Source organism: Elephas maximus, chromosome Y (assembly GCF_024166365.1).
Source record: "Elephas maximus indicus isolate mEleMax1 chromosome Y, mEleMax1 primary haplotype, whole genome shotgun sequence".
NCBI lineage: Eukaryota > Metazoa > Chordata > Mammalia > Proboscidea > Elephantidae > Elephas > Elephas maximus.
Window position 1 is genome coordinate 13,680,421 of NC_064847.1, and position 9,196 is coordinate 13,689,616.

A 9,196-nucleotide genomic window follows, 5' to 3' on the forward strand; every position below is an offset into this window, starting at 1 on the left:
GTGTGCTGTCTCATTAGGGGTAGAGAAGCTAGACACACAACCCCAACCATCACAGTGCTCATCAATGGATGAATGGACAAATAAATTATGGTATATTCATATAATGGAATACTACACAACAATTAAGAACAACGGTGAAATCCGTGAAACATCTCATAACATAGAGGAATCTGGAGGACATAATGCTGAGTGAAATTAATCAGTCAAAAAAGGACAAAGAGGGTATGAGACCACTATTATAAGAACTCAAGAAAAGTTTAAACAAAGAAGAAAATATTCCTTGATGGTTACAAGAGTGGGGAGGGAGGAAGAAATGTATTCGCTAATTAGAAAATTGGCAAGAAATATTTTAGGTGAAGGGGAAGGCAACACACAACACAGGAGAGGTCAGACAACTGAACTAATCTAAAGGCAAAGAAGTTTCCTGAATACAACTGAATGATTTGAAAGCCAGCGTACCAGGAGCAGGGTCTGGGAACCATGGTTCTAGGGGACATCTAGTTCAATTGACATAACAAAATTATTAAGAAAACATTCTACATCCCACTTTGATGAGCACTGCCTGGGATCTTAAACACTAGCAAGCGGCCATCTAAAATGCACCAATTCGTCTCAATGCTCCTGGAACAAAGAAGAATGAAGAACACCAAAGACACAAGGTAATTATGAGCCCAAGAGACAGAAAGGGCCCCATAAACCAGAGACTACTTCAGCCTAAGACAAGATGGACTAGATGGTGTCCAGCTACAACTGATGACTGCCCTGACAGAGAATACAACACAGAATCCCTGATAGGGCAGGAAAATAGCAGGATGCAGACATTAAATTTTTTAAAAAGACCAGACTTAATGGTCTGACTGAGACTAGAAGGACCACAGAGGTCATGGTCCCCAGACCTTCTGTCAGCCCAAGACTGCAACCATTCCTGAACCCAAACCTTCAGACACAGATTGAACTGGACTAAAAAAGAGTAAATGATACTGGTGAGAAGTGAGCTTCTTGCCTCAAGTAGATACGTGAGACTAAGTGGGCAGCTCCTGTCTGGAGGCAAGATGAGAAGGCAGAGGGGCTACAGAAGTTCATGGGGAATACAGGGTGGAGAGGAGGAGTGTGCTGTCTCATTAGGGGTAGAGAAGCTAGAAGTACACAGCAAGGCATGTACAAGTTTTTGTATGAAAGACCAACTTGATTTGTAAACTTTCACTTAAAGCTCAATAAATAAAGGAAAAATATTAAGTAATGACTGATTCGGAGTAATGCAATTCTTCTACTTTTCTATTCGTTTTCAATGTCCTATACCATTTTTGTCCCTTGTCTCCTCTATTTTTGCCTTCTTTCATGTGTAACTGATTTTTTTGTAATGAGCCATTTTCATTGCCTTATTTCCTTCTGTGTATATTTTTTGGAAGGTTACTGTAGGTATTTAAAATCCAAAGTTTATAACAACTGACTGTGAATTGATATTCACTTAATATCAATAGCACTCAAGGCTTACATAGCTTTATACAAGATTCCCATACACCTGTCACCTGCCCACTTATGTCGTTGTCACAAAATACATCTTTACTTATACTAGTCACCAAATAATACAAATTTATAGTTTGTCATACATTTGGCTTCTAAATTACGTAGAACACAAAAAGTTGAGTTACAAAGCAAAAATTACAATATTACTAGCTTCTGAACTTGTCCATACAGGTATCTTTACTGGATGCTCTTATTTGCACATGCGGTTTTGAGTTACTTTATAGTGTTTTTTCTTCTCAACCTGCAGAACTCCCTTTAACATTTCTTCTTGAGCCTGTCTACTGATATTTAAGAATGTCTTAATTCTTCTTACATTTTCAAAGGAAATAGTTTTGCCAGACACAAAATTCTTTGACGGTTTTCTCCCAGGCACCTTAAATAAGTCAATCGTTGTTTTCTGGCCTCCATGATTTTTAAGGAAAAATTAGTTGTTAATCTGATGAAAGATTCCCTCATGTGATGGTTCACTTCTCTTGCAGCTTTCAGGATTTTCTCATTGTCTGTAATTTCTTACATTTTGATTATAATGTGTCCGTGTGGATCTCTCTGACTTTATACTAACTGAAGTTCTCCCATCAAATTTGGAAATTGTATGGCTGTTAGTTCTTCAAATATTCTTTCTGGCTGTTTCTCTCTCTTTTCTCCTGTGATTTCCCAAATGTGTGTGTTGGTTAACTTGATGGTATCGCACAGTCCCTTAGCTTCTATTCCTTTATCCTTATCCTTTTTTCTTCTTGCTTCTCTGGCTCAAGAGTTTCAATTTTCCTGTCTTCAATTTCTCAAATTCTTTCTTCTGTCTGCTCAAATATGGTGAATATTATAATGTGCTCCACCTAGAAATCAGATCCTTCTCTTCCCTTCCCCAGAGTTTGCCTTTTTTGTTTCTATTTTTGAAGATTATAGTACTTGTCCTGGATTGAATTATGTCCCCCAGAAAATGTGTGTATAATTTTATTAGGCTATGATTTCCAGTATTTTGTGGTTGTCCTCCATTTTGTGATTGTAAATTTATGGCCTGCACCACCTTTTATCTCTCAAGAGATGAAAGGAAAGGTAAGCAAGCACAGAGTTGGGGGCCTCATGCCACTGAGAAAACAGCATCTGTAGCACAGTGCATCCTTTGGACCTGTTGTCCCTGTGCCTGAGAAGTTCCTTGGCCAGGGAAAGTTTGAGAATGAGGAATCTTCCTGTAGACCTGGTGACAAAGAAAGCCATCCCCTGGAGCTGACACCCTGAATTTGGATTTTTAGCCTACCTTAGTGTGAGGAAATAAATTTCTTCATTAAATCCATCCACTCATGGTATTTCTGTTATAGCAGCAATAGATGACCAAGACAGTACTCCATTATTTTAGTGACATTACCAAACTACTCTTACTCTTCACTTATCAACTATATTGTCCAACAGTCAAAATTTACAATAGTAAAAAATCTAGTATCCAATTATTTTTCACATTAGGTGGCAGGCATGGTGACAAAGGCTGTGTAGCATCCCCTCCCTCAAGCAGGGTCTCCAAGTGGCCTCTGGGAAGCTGGGCCACACTTTACTGCTCACCCCATTTCTTTCTGCTGGCAGGGGCACTGCATTTCAGCTGCCATGTGGGGCTGGCCTCCTCCATAGCCAGGGCCTCCAGGCAGACAGGCATGCACCACTGAGTCAGTGGGTCATCTGTTCTGGGTTTCCAGCTTCTAAGTAGCCTGAGGCCCTGTTACCAATTGCCAATCTGGCACAAAGGGTCCATGTCTTTTCTCAAGTAAGAATACACACTAAAGACAAACTTTCCTCTTCAGCAAGCTTTATTTTGCTTGAGTCAAGCAAAAGGAGTTAGCGGGGATCTAGGCCTCTCTAAAAGACTGACTCGAAAAGGGAAGCAAGGCTAGGGCTTACATGGATTCAGTACAGACAAGAGAGTAATGAATATTTAGTGGGCTTCTTTCAAGGGGCAGTTACTTCTCAGAATGGCTGTGCATGTTAATTAGGTTGCACACGTATCTGGAATCCAAGATGGAATTTGCTGATATTCAAGATAGAGTCCTCTCAGCAGCCCTTGGCATCATTTGCTATGGGATATAGTGCAAGCACACTGATCTTTGGCACTACCTCACGATTTTTGGAGGGCTAAGGAAGGTTAAGCAGCAGTCACACTTTGTTCTTCTGGGCATGTGGGAGCCTGTAAAGAGGGAAGGAACTAGAAAAACACTAAGAAGGAGATAGTAATTCACAGGCAGTTTCAGCCTTATCTCATGTTGACAGGATGTGTCCTGTTTACCCAAATTCTAGATGGTAATCTTTTAACAGCTCTTTTGTTCCACCAGCACAACCCTATCTGTTTCAGCCCTGCAACTCAAATCTGCTGTTGAGTGGGAAGGAATGAAAGAGGCGTTGGAGAGTGTTTGAAAGAAACAACTGCAAGTTTAATAACATCTTGATGAGAGCAGAACTGGGCCTGAAAGCCTCCACCTTAGTGGGTCCAGGTATGCAGCCAGGCTCCCAGTGCCCTTACAGGAAACCCCAAGCCTCAGCAACTCATCAGGCCTGCAGGACAGAGCAGTCTCTGGGATTATGACCACAGGGCTTGCAGGGGTGGAAATGGAGACCTGGAGGTGGTTCTGTGAGGGAAGGTCTGACACAGCACAGGAAGAAGGTGAAGTGGTTATGCTGTGGGCCCTCCATCACACAGGAAACCTTATCTAGCTTTGTCTCCTCCAAGCCACCTTCCCCACAACTGGACTCATCACAGAGATGAGAACGACAGTAAATCTTAACTGTTATTATTTCTATGATCATATTTTCTAAATAAAAAAATCAAACAGATGGTCTGCAAACAGAAAAAAATTCTACATTTTCACATAATGCCAATTTTTGCATAATGATTTGCTCTTTGGAATCTGACCATGTCAATAAGTGAGGAATGGGTATACTCTTTTCAAACTGTATACCTTTTCATGTGCAATCACAAAAGTCTCTGTTCAGCTAGTTTTTTTTACTTATATTCAGCTAGTTTTTTGACAGAGAGTAATTGAGCACCAGTTGCAAATAAAAATAAAATACACACACAAAAAAAACAAAAACAAAAAACTCTCCCAGTCCTTGCAAGCTGATTCTATGCTCTACCATCCCTTCTATACTTTGCCAGGCTTTCATTATTCTGGATACAGCCTGAAAGTTCTAGTTTTCTCAGGTCTTTTATTAGTATGCATCTTGCCATAGGTATGACATAGCTCTGCAAATTCCCTAGTGTATAAGAGAGCTTTTGCCAAAGCAAATTTTTCCTCCTACCATTTTTGGCCTGGGTAGCATTTCAGTGTTTTTGAGGAATACAACCACTTTTCTGCCCTGAGTAAGTTCCTAGATAGGCATAACAGGTACAGGTGCCACAAGAGCCTTTCAATTAGCTCCCACACAGGTTAGAATAAACAGAAACAATAATCTTCAAATATAGTCAGCTCTGCTCCCTCTCAGGCTGGGGACCAAGCTCTCACAGGGCAATAGTGGCTGCTGTCTCCAACACTACTGCCAAGAGGGGAAGAAAATGTGACACAAAAAAAGTCACAATGTTTTTTGAAGTTACCTCTTTCTTGATTCAGTGTTCTCTTAGTCGTTTTGTTTGTTTTAGCGAGTTCTGCGAAGTTGCTTCTGACACTGTATGTTTGATGTTTACAAGGGGGGACAAGAGTTTGCAGCTGCCACTTTTGCTATCTTGCTGACATTACTCAAAACCTCACTTGTTTTAAAAATACCTACACCCTTTTTAAACTTCAAAACTAAAAATGAATTTGTGCATGTATCTGTTCAAACAAACACACCTCATTTTTACACAAATAACATACACCTTTTACATTTATTTGCCAAACGTGCCCTTCCCCAAAGAGATATTCTTATAAGTGTGCTATGTTAATTTTTTGTCACAGCAACATGTAAAAAAACTGACATAGCAGCACTTACAAAAATATCTCAAGGAAATAGTATAAACTGAGAAGAACACATACTTTTGTGGTTACGGGGCGAGGGGGAGTGAGGGAGGGTGGGAGAGGGTTTTTTACTGATTAGTTAGTAGATAAGAACTGCTTTAGGTGAAGGGAAGGACAATACTCAATACATGGAAGGTCAGCTCATCTGGACTGGACCAAAAGCAAAGAAGTTTCTGGGATAAACTGAATGCTTCAAAGGTCAGCGGAGCAAGGGCAGGGGTTTGGGGACCATGGTTTAAGGGGACTTCTAAGTCAATTGGCAAAATAATTCTATTATGAAAACATTCTGCATCCCACTTTGAAATGTGGCATCTGGGGTCTTAAATGCTAACAAGCGGCCATCTAAGATGCATCAATTGGTCTCAACCCACCTGGAGCAAAGGAGAATGAAGAACACCAAGGTCACACGATAACTAAGAACCCAAGAGACAGAAAGGGCCACATGAACCAGAGACCTACATCATCCTGAGACCAGAAGAACTAGTTGATGCCCGGCCACAACCGATGACTGCCCTGACAGGGAGCACAATAGAGAACCCCTGAGGGAGCAGAAGATCAGTGGGATGCAGACCCCAAATTCTCATAAAAAGACCATACTTAATGGTCTGACTGAGACTAGAGGAATCTCAGTGGTCATGGTCCCCAAACCTTCTGTTGGCCCAGGACAGGAACCATTCCCAAAGACAACTCATCAGACGTGAAAGGGAATGGACAGTGGGTAGGAGAGAGATGCTGATGAACAGTGAGCTAGTTATATCAGGTGGACACTTGAGACTGTGTTGGCACCTCCTGTCTGGAGGGGGGATAAGAGGATGGAGAGAGTTGGAAGCTGACAAAATTGTCATGAAAGGAGAGACTGGAAGGGCTGACTCATTAGGGGGAGAGCAAGTGGGAGTACGGAGTAAGGTGTATATAAACTTATATGTGACAGTCTGACTTGATTTGTAAATGTTCACTTGAAGCTCAATAAAAGTTAATAAAAAAAAATATCTCAAGGAGGGAAGGCATGGTTGGCGAACATGTAGAAGGTATGCATTATTTGCATAAAAATACAGCACACACCTCTTAGCTGTGAATTAGATTAAAACCTTTAGATAAATTTGACTTCAGACCTGTTTTTCTGAACCCAAATTCATTTCTTCTCGTAGTCCTTCAGTCATATATTACTGTCGTCTTAGGAATTTTTACCTTGTTTACTTTTCCATTACATTTTTACACCATCTCAGGTTTCACGTTTCGTGAAGCAAAAAAAAAAAAAAAAAAACCAAACTAAAAGGAATTATGAAGTTCATGAAAATGTCACTATAACATAACGATTATGTATAAATTTGCTTAATCTGCCTTTTCAAATGGAATTGGAGATAAGATGTTAAGTGGGTAGCTTCTTCCAACTTCGTAAATAGACTATCTCTTTTTTCCTGAAGTACAATTCTATAGACAAGAAAATAGTCAATTGGTGGATTTTGAAGATAGCAAGTACATACTTATAACTAGAAACTCAATTATCAGTTCCCTAGGACTGATTGAAGTTTAATGACAAACAATTCTAAGAACACACCTTGGTCATAGGCTCCAAAACAAAAGAGACGTATTTTTTTTGTATTGTTCGAGACTGTATTCCCAAAGCCCTGAGTGGTGCCTGATATATTGTGGAAGATGGCTGGCTGGTTGGGTGGGTGAGTATGTGGGTGGATGTATGGGTAAATGGTTGGATGGATAAACAGATAGGTAGATAGAAGGGTAGATGGGTGAGGAGTTATGTGGATGGATGGGATGAGACAGACAAATGTAGAGCCTGAAACCATCAACTGAAATTCCTTGGAACAAATCACATTCCATCATTCTATGTTCCCTTCTAATTAAAAGATTAGAAGCAAAATAGGAACAATGACTCTTAAGGTCCCAGGGTTGTCAGCATTTTTTTTCTTCTTTCTACTTTATGATATTCTAGAATAAACTTTTGTTGTTATTGTTGCTGTACTAGGCCCACAAGGCAGATTGTCAGAACTTTTCTTCCACAGTACCTCTGGGTGGGTTCACATTGAACTGTTTCCAGAAATAGTGAGGGGGAACATACTGAAATATCGAAGTTGGGGTGACACTCAGAAGAAATCGATGATGGGCTTTGATACCATCCTTGTGGTCAAATCTCGGCTTTAAGACTCATGCATCACTGGGTGGTCTTGGAAAACGCCTCACACTCTCTTAGCACTTTTTCTTCATTACCTTTAAAATACAGTCCATAATCTACACTTCAGAGAATTGATACATTGTAAAGAAAATAAGGTAAGGAAATAGACAAGTCATTGATAAAAAGCAGCTAATGTGAATAAACAAAACAGATGTACTGCCAATTTAGATAAAGGAAAAAAACCTACCTGAACTGGTAGGTTCAACTGAGCTTCAACATTGTTGTTTTAGGTGCTATACAGTCAGAACTAAATCATAGCATAGAGTCAGTTCCAACTCATAGCTGCCCTATGCACAACAGAATGAAACTGTGCCCAGTCCTGTGCCATACTCAGAACTGTTGCTATGCTTGAGCCCATTGTCACAGCCACTGTGTCAACCCATCTCATTGAGGATGTTCGTCTTTTTCATTGACTCTCAATTTTGCCAAGCATAATGTCCTTGTTCAGGGACTGATAACTAGTGATAATATGTCCAAAGTATGTGAGACCCAGTCTCACCATCCTTGCTTCCAAGGAGCATTTTGGCTGCAAATTTTCCAGTACAGACTAGTTCGTTCTTTTGGCAGTTCACAGTATATTCAATGTTCTTCTCTAATATGACAATTCAAAGACATCAATTCTTCTTTGGCCTTCCTTGCTCATTGTTCAGGTTTTGCATGCATATGAGGTGTTCGAAAACACCATGGCTTGGGTCAGGCACACCTTAGTCCTCAAGGTAACATCTTTGCCTTTCAACACTTTAAAGAGGTCTTCTGCAGCCTATTTCCCCAGTGCAATGGGTCTTTTGAGTCATTGACTGCTGCTTCCATGGGTATTCACTGTGGATTCAGGTAAAATGAAATTCTTGGCAACCTCAATCATTTTTATTTATCATAATGTGGCTTATTGGTTCAGCTCTAAGGAGTTTGTTTTCTTTATGTTGAAGTGTAATCCATACTGAAGGCTGTGGTCTTTGATCTTCATCAGTAAGTGCTTCAAGTCCTCTCACTTTCAGCAAGGGAAGTTTTGTCATCTGCATATTGCAGGTTGTTAATGAGTCTTCCTCCAATCCTGATGATCCCTTCTTCTTCATACAGTCCAGCTTCTCAGATTATCTGCTCAGCATGAGATTGAATAGGTATGGTGAAAGAATACAACCCCGACACATACCTTTCCTGACTTTTAGATCATGTGGTATCCCCTTGTGTTTGAAGGGTTGCCGCTTGATCCATGTACAGATACCTCATGAGCACAGTTCAGTGTTCTGGAATTCCCATTCTCTGCAATGTTATCCATAGATTATTATGATCCACACAGTCAAATGCATTTGCACAGTCAATAAAACACAGGTAAACATCTTTTTGTTATTCTCTGCTTTCAGCCAGAATCCATCTGACATCAGCAATGATATTCATGGTACCACATCTTCTTATAAATATGGCCTGAATTTCTGGCTGTTCCTTCTCGATATACTGCTGCAACCGCTTTTGAATCATCTTCAGCAAAATTTTGCTTGCATGTGATTTT